This window comes from Ostrinia nubilalis, chromosome Z (assembly GCF_963855985.1).
Source record: "Ostrinia nubilalis chromosome Z, ilOstNubi1.1, whole genome shotgun sequence".
In the NCBI taxonomy this organism is placed as follows: domain Eukaryota; kingdom Metazoa; phylum Arthropoda; class Insecta; order Lepidoptera; family Crambidae; genus Ostrinia; species Ostrinia nubilalis.
In genome coordinates, this window is record NC_087119.1 from 14,034,764 (window position 1) to 14,054,506 (window position 19,743).

At 36.2% G+C, this 19,743-nt stretch overlaps 1 long non-coding RNA gene across 1 annotated transcript; it reads left to right on the top strand.

Moving 5' to 3' along the window:
• Positions 1 to 4,029: 4,029 nt before the first annotated feature.
• On the top strand, positions 4,030 to 4,540 carry LOC135086495 (uncharacterized). The gene is made up of 2 exons (XR_010260505.1): positions 4,030 to 4,160; positions 4,422 to 4,540. It is a non-coding gene; the product is annotated as an uncharacterized LOC135086495 (long non-coding RNA).
• The last annotated feature ends 15,203 nt before the right edge of the window (positions 4,541 to 19,743 follow it).

Consider the following 19,743-nt stretch of genomic DNA (forward strand, 5'->3'; position numbering starts at 1 on the left):
TAGACTCTATTATACGGTCGAGGGTTAATTTTTGGGTAGGTGGTAATTATTACTGGTTGAAGCAACTCCAAACCACAATAAAGTGTAGGTTTATAATATATACGTAGTACACACTTAGATTAATAAAACCTAGATAGATAGTCAGTGCACGAAAGGTGAGGCAGCTTTTAGTAAGCCAGAATGGCTTACCCGTAAACGTCACATGAACTGTCAAAGTGAAAAATTGGTAAACACGTCCGACGAATTTTAATTAAATAAGACGGTTGGGGCTGTGAAAGGGTGTCTTAATACATCAGAAAAAGGAAAGAAAGTGACCAGTGTTACATTTCATAAGTAAGTACTACAATTCGACGCGTATTTTGCTTGAATTTGGCTTTCAAAAATTAAATACGGGAATGATACCAGTAACAAGAAAATTTATTTCCCAATTGTTCGCCCTACAAATACACTTCCTTTTTTATGAAATCGAGACTTTTAAGTCGATTTATCTTATTGTAATTAAGTAGGTTCTTTGAATTCAATAAATAAGTAAGTACATGGTGCGTTGTTTTTGTTAATTATAAAATAATTAAAAACGTATTAAAAATTTCCCTACTTTCGGGAAAATCGCCTTCACTGTCTACACTCCCCAACAAAATTGACACTAATGACATAAGATTTTTGCCTCACTCTTGACGAAGCGTTTGTATGAAGACTATCCATCTAGGTTTTATTAATCTAAGAGTACACAGATTACGCCTTGATCTGAAGGCCCGACAGCTTACTGTTTCGCCTTGTATTTAACCTTCATTAATAATAAACTGGTGTTTCATATTTTTCAGTGGAGTTCAGAAGGTGCACGGCCAGCTCAATGTATTAAAATTTAAAAATTAAATGAATTAATTCATAAAATTAAATGAAGCTTTCGCACCTTTGAAAAAACGGACTCTTTATATAATATTTGATAGAAAATCACAAATGTTCTGTCTAGGTTGGTAATTTGCCTATTCGCTCAGATCATCTATGATCTGAGCCTATTCGGAAACTAAATACTCTAAAAATATAGTTGAATTTTTCAGGCGTGTTTTATAAATAGGAAATTAATTAACAAAATTAAGTCAAATCAAATCGTATGAAATGTTGAAAAAGTTTAATGATCTATGTTCATAAAATCTAGTTTGTAAGCGTGGATGTCCTATATGTATATTAAAGTATGTTACTATACTACCTACCTAAGTACCTACCTACTTGTGTGAGACTAGTCACACAGCGCTTTTCATTGAGTGCATCATTGACGTTAACTAATTTGTACCTACTTACCGACTAACTGCTTGCACAACAGCAAGCAATTGCATGCGAACTGGCGCCGGTCCGCCGCGTACTATAAAATAATTCATCCAACTAGTAGCCAATAATGCCAATAAACAGCCCTGCAGTTAGGCAAGAACTAATAAATACACCGTGTTACTTTGCATTCTTGCCATATTCACAGAGATAAAAGTAGGGACCAATACCTATTATTTAAGATAAACAAGAGACTCCCATAAAGAAAGTACACTGAGTTTTTAGTAAATTTGGTTTTGCAGTGCAAATTGGAATAAACCAATTTTGTCTCGCACTCTCTACAGGTGCAAGTGGAATAAACTTAGTGGGCGTGGCCTAGTTCTTATTAATCTGTGATGTTTTATGGCTCTGGGTACCAGCCTTTTTATCCAGTCATAATAATTATTTTAAAATACTCTTCAGTTGATTTTAGATTTTCGTTTCTACTCTCAGTTTCTACTTTACGGGCTTAGGACCGTCAAAAATACGTAATAATTATTAGGCTTTTAATTAATTTATAACATTGTTCCCTATTTTTACAAATTAATAAATTAACTATGAAATGAAATCACCTTATTCACAATTAATTATTTATTTATGAGTTCCTACTTACAAAGTTTACGTACTGCGAAGCAAGTGTTCAAAGTGTCCTCCGTTCTGATGAAGGCACAGTCTAGCACGGCGAAGCGTAGGTATTTTGCTTTAGTTTTCGCAACACATAAACGTTTTGTCTCACAGTTTCGCGGAAGCAATCCTTTCACGTAACACGTTTACACTTTTTATCTCTTCTGCGCATACCAGGTCGTTTCAAGTCTCTCCAAAAATAATAGTCCATTGGTGTTAGGTCCGAGGATCGTGGTGGCCAAGCTACTGGACCCCCTCGTCCAATCCACTGTTCACCAAACGTATTATTCGCGCACTTGACGTCCTTATTGTGGGGGAGCACCATCCTGCTGGTAGTAGAGCATTTGGTGTAACGCTAAGGGTACGTCATCAAGCATTTCGTCTAAGACGTCTTGCAGACACTCCAAGCACCATTTTGATTAAATTATTCGTTGTTTGACTACACTTCAGTCATTTTTGTATTATTTATAACGTGATTTGTGATTGATGGATTTCTCAGTTTTTTACAAAAGTGTCAAAAAGACATTTTAAAGACAATAGATTGCAATAGATATTTAAAAATACAATAAAAAGTAAAAAAGTCTCCATCGCCATCGCTAACAAGTGATGTGCATGCGTTACGATAGTTAGTGATGTGTTTAACAGATTGTCGATAAAATAAAATATTCAAAATTAAAAATCAAAATTTTCGGGCATTATTTTTTAACGGATTTGTGTTCAGTATCAGTAATATAGTTACCTCTGTAAATATGGCAAGAATGCAAAGTAACACCCTGTATAATATTTCATTTTAACCAGAGATAATTTTTTGTTCATTTTAAATACTATTCTTAAATAAGATTTTAGAATAATTATGTGTACTCGCGACGCCTCTAACCGTCAGAAATGGAAGCATATCGTCAGGAGAGCTACCCTCGGAAATGACATGGAACACCCCACCGTGTACCTCGTAAGCGCAACCACGACGACTCTGACAAGAATGCCCGACCACAGATAATATAATACTAGTCCGACTAAGAAGAAGAAAAAGAATACTTCTACAGATTGAGATTTTAACAAAGTGGAATTGTTGAGGACGGATGTTGCTCGCCTTACGACGTCTCGCCATCTTTGCCTGATGGTGGTCAAATCTGTGCACCCGTGCACTATGTCAAGACTGTAACGACTGAGAAAAAGAAGAGATACTTTTATGGAAACCTAGGAGTAATTCTACACTTTGTTACGAGCTACGATAACCCCTCAAAGACAGCCGAAAACAAAATATCGACTCGTGAATAAATCCAATATCCAAATCCAAGCTTTCGATGTGGTAAAAATGTAATAACGATATCTGGCAACCCAGAAGCGTTGTATGCTCTATGGCCCCTCTCTATGGTCTCTTTTTCCTACCATTCAAGTGTGTGCACATGGTTGTAAATTATCTTCTCAATAAATAGAATATCACTGAAGTTAAGTGTCTTTTGTACCTGCCGCATCACTCTGTTCATGGTCCTTCGAGCCGGATGCAGGAGTCTGTACTGAGAATCTGTACTGGGAGCAGTTTTTTTTCGTGTTGTGTGCTGCCGGCCCGGGGTGACGTTAACGCATTGCATACCACATATTGCGTGCTTTAAAAATGCCCCTAACCGGCGAGGATACCAGCAGTGATTTTGCTCATCAAGACAAGCAAAAATTGATAAATGTGAGAAGATACATCAAAGGCCGCATATCACTTGTGGAAAATGAGCTGGGGGACATTTCTACCGTAAAATCCACCGCCATGTTGGATGTTGCCGCCGAACGAATTAGCAGTCTTTTTACGAGATTGGAGGACGTCAATCTCAATTTGGAATCGATGGATACTTCAGAGACCGCTGAGGGATCGAAAATCGAGTCAAGGTGTCAAAGAATACTAACTGACATTCGTGAACGTCGTGAAGCGCTGAAGCATCATTGTAACTATTTGTAACTCATCGGCGAGTGACTCCGGATCGACGCAAGAGCACCAGCATAAACCGAATCTTCCCAAGATATCGTTGCCCAAGTTCAGTGGAAGTTATGGAGACTGGTTGTCGTTCAAGGATTTATACGTCACTATGATACACGGAAATAAAGATTTAAGTCCCGTGCAGAAGTTCTATTACTTGAAGTCGTGTTTGGTCGGCGAAGCTGCCTCTTTGGTTACGACTTTGGAATGTACGAACGAAAACTACGTGAAGGCATGGTCTGCGATTACATCAAGATATGACAATAAGGTTCTTATAGCTAATTATCATTTGCAACACATTTTGTCTTTACATAAAGTCAATGGTAAATCTTATACACTAAGACAATTAACAAATGAATTTATGCAGTATTATAACTCACTATTATCACTGAATATTTCAAACTTGCAAGATATTATTCTCATACATATTTTGTCAACAAAAATTGATTACAGTTCTTTGCGTGATTTTGAATTGCAAAGAGATTCCAGTGATTTCCCTAGTTTGCAACAATTTCTTAACTTTATACAGCAGCGCTGCCAAGCATTAGATATGCTATGCCGTGATGAAGCAGTGAGCACTACAAAGGTCGTGCCTCCGGCAAAGAGCACTAGTCATGTGACTGTTGGCAGCGGCAGAAGTGCAAATGGTAAGTTATTTTCTTGTTTGTACTGCAACAAAAATCACTCAACTTACAAGTGTTTTAAATTCATTAAATTGAGTCCCAATGACAGACAGACATTTGTTAACAAAACTAATTTGTGTGTTGTTTGTTTATCAGATAAACATTGTACTAGCAATTGCACATCCAATATTGTCTGTAAAAAGTGTTTACAAAAGCATCATCACTTATTACATCTTGATTCGCAGACATGTAATGAGACTTCTGCCAGGCCTGGCTCACTCCGCGCGGTACATCCGATAATTACCTACAGCGAAGCGCCCCGCCGGCGGGTATTATATCAGTCGAGTGTCACGCGCGCGCCCGTCAGGACGCTGGCGTGCGTTGTAGTACCTAATTCTATGATCGAAGTATTATTTAAAAATGGACATAAAGAGAAATAAATATTATTGTGCGGCGCTCGGGTGTTTAAATTCGAAAAGAAATGTACCGGATTTATCTTTTTTTTCGCTTCCCAAAGATGCTGAAAGGTATGTTAGCCATGTAGGTAATCAATAATTCTTAGGATAGTATAGGAACCTAACCTACCATGACTACTGCTCAGAATGCGTTCGTTCGTTTCAGCCAAAAATGACGTCCACTGTTAGACAAAGGCCTCTCCCAAGGTTTTCCATAATCAATGCGTACTTACCTACATAGGTACCTCATTACAAATAAGTAGATTAATTATTTTTTTACTAGACACTACTAGCTAGACAGCAACCCTAACAGCGTAAGAAGAGTTCAGAGGCACACGATAGAAAGAGACAAAACTTGTAGGTGAATAAAATTGTAGGTACTTAGTGCTGTGCGAGCTGAATTCCACTGTATCGCGTCGTAGCAAGACTCGCATTTATTTAAATCGTCTTGCGGAGTAATCCTTCTGTACCTGTACTATTACTTATTCTGTGGCTACGGCAAACCTTCTGGAAGCGTTGGAAGACTGACTATTTAAATACATTACAAATGAGGTATAAATGGTACAAAGAAAACCCAGATTTAATGTTAAATACTATTGTTTTATTAAAGGATGATAATCAGCCACCAATGTCTTGGCCATTGGGTCGTGTAGTTGAATTATATAAAGGTAAAGATAATCATATTCGAGCTGTTGTTGTAAAAACTAAAACTGGTTTGTATTCTCGACCTATTACAAAAATTGTCCCATTGCCTATTGAGCAAAGTAATTAACTTAAGAACTGATAAATGTAATTTTATAATTACTGTCTAAACTGTAAAGTTAAAAGTTTAATTATGTATTTGTTTAACTTTCATTATTACAAACATAGTTTGATTTGTTTCTACACTATGAGTGTATACTATCTTGTGTATTAAACTAAATATTGTATAGATAATTACATTGTTATATTTTAAGGATTTACAATAAGTAAAACTTGTTTACTACTAGTAAGTATGTAACTGGTAGGCTATTATAGCTCGTAGGACACCTTATGGTTGTGTACTTATGTATGATGCCAAGAGCTTGTACTTATGTATGACGCCAAAAGCGCTTAGGTTTGTTGAACTTACTTACCTTAATTAATTTCTTTCTTGTTAAGTGCATTTCTTAACTAACTTAACTTACTTTCTTCTTGTTTGTAGGTGTATTTCATTGCTTAAGTATTATATTGCAAAATGTAAGCTGTAATGTTAATAACTTTAACTTCTTTGTTTGAAGATTGAAATGTAATTTCAATGGGGCGGGTGTATGGTAAAAATGTAATAACGATATCTGGCAACCCAGAAGCGTTGTATGCTCTATGGCCCCTCTCTATGGTCTCTTTTTCCTACCATTCAAGTGTGTGCACATGGTTGTAAATTATCTTCTCAATAAATAGAATATCACTGAAGTTAAGTGTCTTTTGTACCTGCCGCATCACTCTGTTCACGATGTCAGACAGTAATGACAACAAATTAATATTAACCACAAATTGAATGCAGTAAGTAATTAGGGATAACATTATTGAACAAATTAATTTTAAACTACCTACTAATTGCGCTTGTAATGGAAGAATGATGGTACAGTACCTACCTACTAGTCTAGGTAGCTAAAGTCTGTCATTATGGTTTGTGTTTCCCATTTTTTTGTCTTTCTACAAGTTGTATGTTTTTAATATCTCTTAAATAATAATGTAACTTCATTCATAATGCTCAAATTAATATTGTGAAACTACGCTATATTTTAACGGTGATGTGTTCAAAATATTCTGATTATTTTCTCAGATTTACAAAACTTCGGAACGTCCTCTCCGCTTGGTCATTCGTTAGATTTAAAGCACAGTCGCAAATTGGAAACTTTAACTATCACTTAATTACCGCAACTTTCCGACTCCACTCGTAGTCAAACTCTGGTTCAACAACCTAAACTTAGAAATGGATAGGACTTTTTAATTTAGCTTGAAACTTTGACACAATTGACACCAATCTTCTAATCAAGCGGAAGATCCTGGATAACACGTACTTCTTTAGTTCTATCAAGATTACTAAGGTATAAAATACCTAGCTCGATTTTGTTTTTAACATTGTCTATTTATTTACTTAATTTGTGGATTATTTTTACTTTTAATGATATCGATAAATCTGTGGCTTAGGGCTGATTTTTCAATAGTCAGATAACTTTTAACTGAAGAATAAGTTTGGCACATTGACGGTTTCAGTATGGAAAATATGTCAAAATGACAAGTTTATTCCTCAGTTAAAAGTTATCCGACGATTGAAAAATCAGCCCTTAATAGAATTAAAAATAATAGGGTTTAACCATCCAAATCACTATGTACAACGTAACATTTACCCCCTTACTAATAAAAAGTTACACAGTTGTAACTTTAAAACACTGTTCAACGAGCGTGTAAGTTTTATTAGTATAAGGGGGTCAAGGTTTAATGTAAATAGTTTTATCACTATACACGTAGAACCTAAAAATAACATGTAATACACACATAATACAAACAAGAGTGATGAAGGGTAGATTTCAAAGAGGCTACTAGACTTATCCTTACGGGAAAAACGCCACTCGTCCGAAAGGTCAAGTTGACCGAAAAGATAAACAAAAATTACTTACAGTAGTGTGGCCTAGTCTTACAAGTATTCTTATGAAAGTTTTTAGGTCTGATACATTACTTGGCTCTTTGTATTAATTTTAACAAAAAATATTGTTTTTACCTATTTGGGGAGATCCGCGCTCTCCCCGTAATTCGATAGGGACTTCCTGCGCTCCCCTCTCCACAGCAGTTCAGTCAAATGGATTATTATTCATCTGTTTAGGCATAACATCGTACCTACATCAAATGGCGAATGAGGCGTTGCAAAATTTTATTTTGATATGAAGCGTGCGCCAATCGGGCCCACCGTGTAAATAACGGTTGCTATTTTAGGACTAGGTCCATTAAGCTCTGTAAACCAAGAGTCAAGTGGCTCGCAAGCTTTCATTTCGAATTTCATTACAAAACATTTTCAGTAAGATAAATTTTATTTTGCGCAATCAAAGGCGATTCGAATGGTGTCGAAACTTTTTTACAAATAATAGGTTCTTATATTACACTAGCGGCCGCCCGCGGCTTCGTACGCGTGGATCCCGTTTTACTCCCTTAGGGGTGGTTTCGTAAAATCCTTTCTTAGCGGATGCCTACGTCATAACGTCTACCTGCATGCCAAATTTCAGCCCGATCCGTCCAGTGGTTTGGGCTGTGCGTTGATAGATCTCTAGTCAGTCAGTCGGTCACTAACTTTTGAGTTGTATACAGGGTGTCCCGTAATGTAACGTCAAGCCGGAACTGGGTGTTGAGGCAAGTTATGCTGGTTATCAGAAAAATATAAAAAATCTATGTGGCATTTTGTCAAAATAATAGACATATAAAAAAAAAAAACAAAAAAATCTACTCCCGGTGACGGTCTTTTTACTCGTGTTGCCACAAATCTTCACTTTTTCCAATTTTTTTTTGTGTTATGTAACCCTGAATAATGCTTATCTAAATTGTTATCAAAATTATAATACCAGCTGCTCCAGCTTGGATGAAAAAAATACATTATTCCCAAAAAAATTTTCAAAATAAAAAATTTGCCTAGTTTAAACAAAAAATTTGTACTACGCGAGTGTGGCAAGTGACGTTATAATTTGGCGCATTTAGTAAGGATTCCAAAATGGTATAACACTTGGTAAATAATTCTTGCTGTGATTGTCGACTATTTTTGTTTTTTTGGAAATAATCCCGTTTTAACTTTATCTACCTTGGTTAAAAATTATTATTCTAATGAGCCCAAAATTCAAGTTTCTGGCTTAAGTGAGGTGAAGAAGACATTTTAAAAGGTATGAGCGGGACGGAGAGGGCCATCTTACCAAGCAGGGATGTTATGGATATCCGTAACCGTAACCGAAACTATCGGATATCCGAAATAAAAAAATATCCATAACCGTAACCGAAACTGATTCAAAAGATACGGATAGTTTCGGATAAAGGCGGAGTCTTAAGGGTACAATTCCAAACTGCAAAACTCTATGAAATCTGTAGTATACACGCCGCAGCTGCAATGCTGCGCTGCCGATTTCATAAAGTTTTGCAGTTTGCGGTTGCAGTTTGCGGTCTGCGGCACGTCTTGGAATTGTACCTTAAATCTTAATATTTGTTACCAACTTGTCTGGCATTCCCTGGCACCATCTAATATGCCAGCCTGTTTTACCTTTATCATACATAGGTGTCATCTTAGTTGGTACATAAAGTAGCTACGTGGGTCACGCAGCATCTTGCTATTTGAATTATACCTACATTTTTGAAATTCTATTAATTCCGTAACCGAAATTATCCGAAACTTTCGGATAATCTGAAATGATTTCATATCCGTGACCGTAACCGAAACCGGTATAATATTATTCTAATATCCGTAACCGTATCCATAACCGAAACTTCATATCCTTATTATCCCTGTTACCAAGTACAAGTGCAAGCAGGCCAGGTAGTAAAGGCGCGCGCGCACGGGTGACTTTTGTCACAGTATGTCAACTACTAATTACTGTCATGGTGACAAAAGTTTCTGTGACTGACTGTACGGTAGTCAGTCACAGAAACTTGAATTTTGGGCACATTAGAACAATATTTTTTAACTAAGGTAGATAAAGTAAAAACGGGATTATTTCCAAAAAACCAAAAATTGTCGAAAATCACAGCAAGAATTTACCAAGTGTTATACTATTTTGGAATCCTTACTAAATGCGCCAAATTATGACGTCACTTGCCACACTCGCGTAGTACAATTTTTTTTCAGTACAGTCAGTTTAAAGTAGGCAAAATTTTTATTTTGAAAATTTTTTTGGGAATAATGCATTTTTTTCATCCAAGCTGGAGCAGCTGGTTTTGTAATTTTGATAACAATTTAGAGAAGCATTATTCAGAGTTACATAACAAAAAAAATTTTTGAAAAAGTGAAGATTTGTGGCAACACGAGTAAAAAGACCGTCACCGGGAGTAGATTTTTTTGAGATTTTTTAAATGCCTATTATTTTGTCAAAATGCCACATTGATTTTTTTTAATATTTTTCTGATAACCAGCATAACTTGCCTCAATACCCAGTTCCGGCTTGACGTTGCATTACGGGACACCCTGTATATATTTAGATAGATAAAAATATGCATGCATGTACTTGTTTTTGTAGTAGCACAATTTATCATCTTTATCATGCAGTTTTCATTGGATTGTTCTGTTGTTCATCACAACAATCATGCATAAAATTCACAAACTAAAATTAAAGTGGTAACAAGACTGTCACCGCATCCGTTTATTTTTGCATATTTTATTTAGTTCTGCCACAGAATGTTCTGCTCTGAATTTAAGTCTGTAACTGACTGCCAAAGTTTTCATGTTAGAAACAAACACTCTTGTTAATTATTAATTTTTAGAAGTGAATAATTATTTTTTACGCTTGGCTTTTATTGCATACTTATCGCTTATGATCATTAGATGATATGCAGCGATAAGTATGCAATTAGTAGTATGCAATTAGTAGTATGCATGCATACTTATTGCAAATGACACAGCTCAAAATGAAATTATAGTAAACTAGCTGTGCCCGCGCGACTTCGTACGCATGAAAACCCTTTTTCGCAACATTTTTCATTTTTGCTCTGCACCTATTACTCGTAGCGTGATGGTATATAGTCTATAGCCTTCCTCAATAAATGGGCTATCTAACACTGAAAGAATTTTTCAAATCGGACCGGTAGTTCCTGATATTAGCGCGTTCAAGTAAACAAACAAACAAACTCTTCAGCTTTATAATATTAGTATAGATTTACCTACCTGCTTACTTATTAAGTGGCACCATTGAAGCCATTAAACAGAATAATAATAATACTTATTAAGTGCTTACTAACTAATAAATACCAATACAATACAATATTTTTTCAGTATTTAAAAAAGGCCTGTCCCATTTTAAACGTTTTAAAATTTTTGTGTAGTTTGTTACTTATTTGAGATGTTTTTCAGCAACCTGGTCATGGTGCTTCAGGATTGTCTAGCTTAGACCACATTACACGTCATGTAAAATCTAACCCGCGACACAGCTTAGATTAGAAGATGTATGGGTGACTTCAGTGACGTCACTTCACACCATCCGTTAAATAATTTGTCGTATCCTGTCTACTACTTTACTCACTCGTAGGTATGTTGATGGTGAACTGATTGAGATGGATGGAACCGAATGGAATTTGGCAGATATGAGCGACACAACTGTGTAAATGTTCGTTCGTTCGTTCGTTTCAGCTGAAAGACGTCCACTGCTGGACAAAGGCCTCCCCCAAGGATTTCCACAAAGACCGGTCCTGCGCCGCTCGCACCCAGGCACCTCCCGCGACCTTCACCAGATCGTCGGTCCACCTAGTGGGAGGCCTGCCCACGCTACGTCTTCCGGCTCGTGGTCGCCACTCAAGAACTTTTCTGCCCCAGCGGCCATCAGCTCTTCGAGCTATGTGCCCCGCCCACTGCCACTTGATTTTAGCGATTCTGCGGGCTATGTCAGTCACTCTGCATGGTTCTCCTAGGGATCTTCTCAAACTCCGAGCATAGCACGCTCCATCGCTCTTTGGGTGACCTTGAGCCTTCTTATGCGTAAATGTAATACTGGGTAATTGAGTATGGGTAAATAAGTCTACTTAAGAACAGATTCGTTTAAAAAGCTTTTTTAGTTACAGGAATTGACCCCCTAGTCTAAAACACGCATCAACGCTAACTCTTTGTAGATACTTTTAAAATGTGATATACTAGTTAGTAAGTATTGGTAATTTAGTTTAAAAGTAAAAATTAATAATAGTATTTTTGCCTAGTGCATGTTTACCTACGTTATAATTGTTATAAAACAAAATTGCATAAAACTTTTAGCTTTCTAAATTCAGTAGGTATCTATAGTCTTGGTTCCGTGTCGTACGATCAGTTACTTACCTAATAGTCCGGAAAAAACTAAATTATCCTAGTGAAAGACCACCTTAATCAACAGATATCACATCAATGGTTCATTTGATCGAATTTTTAACCCAATTTTAGGATATCGCTGGAATCAGTGGCAGTTCGAGGGAGGTTGTTTAGTAGGTGAGGGTTGCGAGAGGCAGGGGACGGATATTACTGGGGAAGTCCCGAAGCCATCGATCATCGTTACTGTCAGATGAGGGAAGCGCCTTTTAACGAGGTAGGTGGCCACGACCAAGGCCGCACTTGCGTTGGTTCTGCAATGGTGACTTACCAGTGTCAACGTCGTGCCAAACATGGTAAATACCTACCAGTGCAGGCTATGGTTGGTATGGAACACAAGTGTGACAAAATGTCAAATCTGGTAACTCCAACGCAGCTTTTTAGAATCGTGGTTAAACTTTAGGGCCCAAAAGCTCTACTGAACATCGTACCAACCTAGGTACAATATGCATTCTTTGCTTGGTTTGGTGGTGACTTAAAAAAAGAAAAAATTGTTCGTTAATAGTTGATTGGTAAGTTGGTTAACTAAACTAACTGTTCTACAATAAGTTAAGAGATATTTGTAATTACTTTGATAATTATAAGAAAATAATAACTAATTTATTACAAGTAACATTATTTACTTTAATTATTTAAGCTTTTATATAATTAAGCTCCGCTGTAACACCAATAACGGGACAACTAACGCCATCTATATTTTCCATGGAGATTTGCCAGAGCATTCTTTTACAAGAGTATTTCCTACCTACATTCACATATTTTTGAAATTTCCTGTATAAGTATTACAGAATATTAGTGTTTTTAAAGTTATTCAGCTTTCTTTCCAAGGACTTCCTGCCCTGATGAAAGAAAAAGGCAAGGTCTTGGAAATTCAAGGACCCGATAAAAATCAACAGGCGGCATCTTGGGTGGCCAGTGTAAGATTTACTCCTATAATAGAGGTGAAAATTAAACACTATGGGAGGTTTTTTTAGCAAATTTAATGTCACAGTTAGTTAGGTTTATAACTTAGCTTTTTAACCTTCTGAAATATTTTTTTCAGAAATCTTGTTAGATTGAAGCGTAAATAGTGTCTTATTATACATCGCATCAGACACAATCGCCATAATTAATAGTATTATTATAGGTGTACTAGAATCTCACGGCAAATGGGGAAAATAAACTTTGTTGAGTGCAATACTGGGGAAAAACGATCTTGATACTGTTTACTTTCTTAGTTATGACTTTAATATTACTGAATACGAATATTATTGTGCAGGACTGTTTATTATCCGGCTATAAAAACTACGGAACTGTCAGAGGCCAGATAACTGATGACTGGAGTGAATGAGCGGAGTGGGCTGTACGGATGCGTTGAAACGGAGAGCGGTGGACTGGATGCTGTAGATGCTCCGCTGACGGTGTCTCCAATCTCTGCACTGCTATACTATAATCGGTGGTGGATCGTTGCCACGTCTTCGTTCCTCGTGGCTTCTATACTATGTGCGGTGTGACGTTCTATACGGTGAACACGGTGCGGTCGATGTCACACGCTGTAGGAGTCCGGTCTATACGGTATTCGAAGTCGCTATGCTATAACGGTGTCCGAGGTCTATGCTGTAGTCGTTGTACTATTCACTATGCGCTCTTGAGACTCTTGAGTAGACTTCGCTGTACTATCGGAGACTATTCTCTTCGCTTGCTTGTAGGAGACTATTCTCTTCGATTGTTTAGAGAAGACTATTCTCTTCGATTGACTATGAGAGACTATGCTAGGTTCGGCCCGGCAGCCGGTTTATATACCCATAAAAGCCCGCCTATTTTCTGGAACAATTCGCGGTCCGCCCGTATTCGGGAATACACAAGTACTTACTCGAACTCGCGGGAGTCGTAAACAAACTATAAGGTGTCCGGATATGAACCTTATTGCGTATGCGCTAAGGGCGGTTATCGCGGGCGCGCGTGCTATCGCTGTCCTTTGCGCGCTCGCGCTGTCTCTTTCTTTTCAAGTACTTGCCGAGCGCCGATGATTTATTACATATCTATAGCTATAGGTGCGTATATGTATTTACTGCGGTTTCTTTTGATATTTTTAGGGTTCCGCTCGGCCGATTAGTAGTCGTCCTGCACAATTATACATTTTAGGTATGTGTATGAAGAATGTTGTTATAATTATATCGAGTTTTTAACTTAAGAAAATGTCTTGAAAAATAAGTAAACCGTATATTACATTATGTAATTAATTTTATTAAATATGTATCATAGTCACACCGGCCGATTTAGCGGAACGGAAAAAAAGCATCAATATCATAAGTTTTTTAGGTAAAAGATGCCTATTAATGGCCTTTTTTTTATTTAATTCTAAATATGAAAAAAATATATTGCCAACAGTATATTTTTTTTATTATTTAGTTTAAATTACCCCACCAATAGTTTCGTTGAGTGTTTTGAATTGAATGAAGCTGTTGCTAATTTGGATTATTATTTCATTTATGCTATGTCATTTTATTTTATTTTAATTATCTCCTTATTTTGTATAATAAATGTTTCATAGATCAGTAGTAATTTTACTTATTTTAATACTTTTTTTTGGTTCCGCTAAATCTGCCGGTGTGTGTACTTTTATAGTCTATCCAATATAGACCTGAATGTCTCCAACTTCCTCATTGGCCCTAGAGCAATTCCAAGTATACCATCTATAAGAGCCTAATTAGAGTCATCAAACCTCTCAGTCATTCAATTAGAGCCATTAGAACTTCATAACTATGAGTTGTTTTCTGTGTGTAAGCTGAGGACACGTGTCCCCAGCTGACACATCTGTATCTTCGTAAATATTTATGCTACGATAATGTATTATACCTCAAAAATTACAGTCGAATCCAAATAGTAGGCTTTCCACTTTTCAAGACTTTAGCTCAAATACTGTTAAAACCACGATCAAAAAACTATGTGCGAGCTGGAGTACCGTGTCTCCAGCTTACACATCTGTATCTTTGTAAATATTTAAGCTACATTAATGTTTTATATCTCATAAATTAAAGTCGAATAAAAAAACCCGACTTCAAATCTTTCAAAGCTTTATCTCGAACCGTTTTCGAACTACGAACCGATATGTATGTGTAAGCTGGTGACACGTAACACACGGTGGATTATTAAAACCGTATAAGTTAGAGTTGCGTTTTAAAGATCAAATAATTCGTTATAATTAAAGTACACACGAGACATAATTTCATATCTCTAGGCCTCTTAGTTTCAGAATTAAAAGCCAAAAACTATTTTCCTGCCAAATAATTCAAATAATGTGGGTCGACTGCGACGTTGCCGTTCCGTGCGTCCACTAGAGCAGTCGAATTTGAACCTAAAAACTAGTAGCGTTTGAATCATTTTTATTTGTAGTTTAAATAATTTAATTTCGATTATAAGAATTTTAGACTAGGAGCCGGCTGATTTGTGTATTGAGTACCTAATAACCTATATTTTATTAATAAGAAAAAGCTAGGTAAAACAAAATTATATTTTAATATACAAGTAACGAACTTGTTTCCAAAGGCTCAAATATTTGTGGCGTTTCTAAACGCAACCACTTTAATTTTTATTTAAATACCGTGAAGTCCCACGATTCTGCTACGTCAAGTGGCAAAAATGGGCAACAACTATATTTTGCTCTATGGTTACAAACAGATTTTGCTCTATGACAAACACAGTTGACAATGAGGGTATTCGCGATTGAAAAATCCGCCAGATGGCAATAAGTAGACGCGAGGTCCAAATGCTGCGTTATTGGTGGATTTTGACATATCTGTCAATGTCATGTCAAAAATAACCAATCATGCAGCATTTGGACCTCGCGTCTACGTATTGCCATCTGGCGGATTTTCCAATCGCGAAAACCCTCATTGAATTCTTCTTCTTCTGTTGAAGAATCAAATAAAAAAAAAATTAACTACAAGAATAAGCGAACATAACGACATATACAAGGTTTCCCAAAAAGTACTGTCAAGCCGAAGCCCAGAGGTAGAGTATCACTAGGGCTACCCGAATACTCGATTTTTTCAAGTTATTTATAATTTTCAGATGATTTATGATGATGATGAAAATCTTTATCATATTTCAAAAACCGGGATAAAAACTATCCTACGTCCTTTCCCGGGACTCAACTATTATTTATTATTATTTATTTATAAAATATAGGTTATTAGGTACTCAATACACAAATCAGCCGGCTCCTAGTCTAAAATTCTTATAATCGAAATTAAATTATTTAAACTACAAATAAAAATGATTCAAACGCTACTAGTTTTTAGGTTCAAATTCGACTGCTCTAGTGGACGCACGGAACGGCAACGTCGCAGTCGACCCACATTATTTGAATTATTTGGCGGGAAAATAGTTTTTGGCTTTTAATTCTGAAACTAAGAGGCCTAGAGATTTGAAATTATGTCTCGTGTGTACTTTAATTATAACGAATTATTTGATCTTTAAAACGCAACTCTAACTTATACGGTTTTAATAATCCACCGTGTGTTACGTGTCACCAGCTTACACATACAAATCGGTTCGTAGTTCGAAAACGGTTCGAGATAAAGCTTTGAAAGATTTGAAGTCGGGTTTTTTTATTCGACTTTAATTTATGAGATATAAAACATTGATGTAGCTTAAATATTTACAAAGACACAGATGTGTAAGCTGGAGACACGGTACTCCAGCTCGCACATAGTTTTTTGATCGTGGTTTTAACAGTATTTGAGCTAAAGTCTTGAAAAGTGGAAAGCCTACTATTTGGATTCGACTGTAATTTTTGAGGTATAATACATTATCGTAGCATAAATATTTACGAAGATACAGATGTGTCAGCTGGGGACACGTGTCCTCAGCTTACACACAGAAAACAACTCATAGTTATGAAGTTCTAATGGCTCTAATTGAATGACTGAGAGGTTTGATGACTCTAATTAGGCTTTTATTGATGGTATACTTGGAATTGCTCTAGGGCCAATGAGGAAGTTGGAGACATTCATAGCTTGATTAGAATGACAGCTGTCATCAAAAGTAACGACATAACTTTGTAGTAGCGATCAATGAGAGCTAAATATTGGCGGACAAGAAATAATTCACGTCTGACCTACAAACAATATTTTCGACGACAGTGCTTCCAATAAAAATGATAATTTCGTGTAAATGCAGCGTTAAATTACACCAATAAGTAGTAATTCGAAATTATAAAAATCAAGCTAGAGTATTAACGACGTCTCTACAAGGTTATCTCGAGTTACAAAAATGTTAGTGTTGGGACATATCGACAAATGTCATATTAAATTAAAACCATGGGGTCCAAGCGCTCGTTCCTTTTATAAGGAACTGGCAAAGAGGCTCACCGAGGTGACCGGTGATCAAAAGGCTGGCAGCTATTTCGGCCAGAGAATTAGCCTGGCCATTCAACGTGGCAATGCTGCCAGCCTTTTGGGCACCATTCCTGACTGCGGCGCTGGGGGTGAAGTATTTTTTATTTTGTAAATAGTTTTTATCATTAGTAATTTTAAAATTTTAGTTTTTAAGTCATTTTAAATTAAAACTATTTTTTTAACATATTTAACAAAGGATGATGGGCACTTTTCTATGGAATCTGGGCGTAAAACCAACAGAAATGTAACTACTATTATTTGTTAGGACTTAATGTCAGAAATATATTTTCATATAAATAACTACCAAAAACTCCCGGGTTTGCTTGGAAATTGACATAATGTGTAATAGTAATAGGTGCTTTATTGCGCAATCAAAAAATATGATTAATTAATATACTTATCTACTTACATTTTAAATACAAGTTATTTATCCATTATTATGTCCAACAGTTCAGGAGTGGGGCCTACAAATGGTATATTTAAACCATGTTCTACATTATAAGCGTAGGACCATACCCAGGTACCATTTAGAGAAATGACATGAACACAGTCATGTTTCAATGGGATTTCTACCAGTTAAGTTGTAGTGTTGTCGCATAATCGATCGCAGATCGATTATTAATCGATATTGGCAAATAACGATTTATCGATTAACAATTCGATTAATGGATTTTATTGATTACCATTATTACTATCTTTTCATTGTTAATTCAATTCCTTATTTTCAGCAATATAATCGATTATTGCAATCGAATAATCGATTATGATTTATTCGGTATACATACTTACTAAATCCATAGAATCGATAGTAAGATATGATACAATACTCTCAATATGATCGATAAAAGCAATCTAATTGACCTAATACTATTTTTATTACTCTAATGTGATGTGAAATACTAAGGAAACTTTGCATATTCATCGACCTCTATCTCCGTATCCCCGCGTATTTCAGGATTGTTGTCATACTATGAAATGAAGTACTAGTATTAAGCTTTAATTTAGTATACTTTTTGTTTCTGTTGGTTTAACGCCCAATATGCCCATCATCCTTTTTTTTCTAACTAATTTTTTAACATATTTAAGTCAAGTTATACGTTTTTCTAAATGTTCACTATTAAAAACCAAAAAACATTTCATTCTTAAATAATCAAACATCGGAAATCAATCACCGGTAATTTTTTGGGTATTCATAGCACCGTTGCTCTAGAAGAGATGCCCACCGCCCTCTAGCGAGAGAAAAAAACCACTGAAGAACTGACAACACTGATGATAATGACTACGACTTAGGTTGTACACCCTTGACATGAATTTTAAATTTTACTGTCTTTAAATTTAAATCATAATTGTCATTTTTATGAATAAAGATATATAAAGAAAAATTGGGTGCATTTTTTCATATCATTTTTTCGAAAACTTATCGATACATCTATGTGAACCGTACGAAACATACCCATCACTAGTCACATTCGTTTGACAGCCGTCATTCTAATCAAGCTATATTGGATAGACTATAACAATAATTTTCTTTGACAGGTGACAATAAAGCCATAGAATGATACTTTTAGGGTAAACATATTTCATTATAGGGTAACTCTGTCAGCAAACTGTCATTTTTGGAAGGTTGGCGGGCTTTTTGAGAGTTGGGCGTAGTTAAATTTTCTCGTATTTTATTTTAATAAATAATTGTGTAAAAAGTTGTAAATATCGCAAAAACTGGCGATTATTCCACCGGGATGTCGTCAGATGACGACGGAGAAAGTTTCAGAGGTTTTTCAGCCGAAATGGTGGCCAACAAAAAACGCAGGATAGTTCCGCCAGGGAGGGAGGATGCAAGAGAGGAAAGCTCGGACGAATCTTCGAGGATGAAATACCAAATGTACACCAAGCCAGGGTACAAGCGTACGTACCCCGACACTATTACTAATGGCGAGTTCCCAGTCTACGTCGAGGGACTGCGCACTGAGGATAAAATCGGTAATAAAAATCCTTTACTTCTCTCAAAGATATTTAAACAAGTGAAAGGTATTCATGAAAGCAGACGATTGAGAGCTAACAAAATAATGTTAGTGTTTAAACAGGCTTCCGCAGCGAACGACTTTCTGAATCACAGCTGCTTAACTGAAAACTCAATGAAAGCATACATTCCTGCCTCATCGGTAGAGACAATTGGTGTGGTCCGATACATTCCGAAGGATCAATCAAACAAAGACTTATTTCTAAAGTTAACATCAGACTCGGAAATCATTTCTGTTCGACGGTTCATGAAGAAGGAACAAGATGAACTTGTTCCACTAACAACGATCACGGTCACGTTTGTAGGAACCATACTTCCTCAATATATTTATTTAGACAA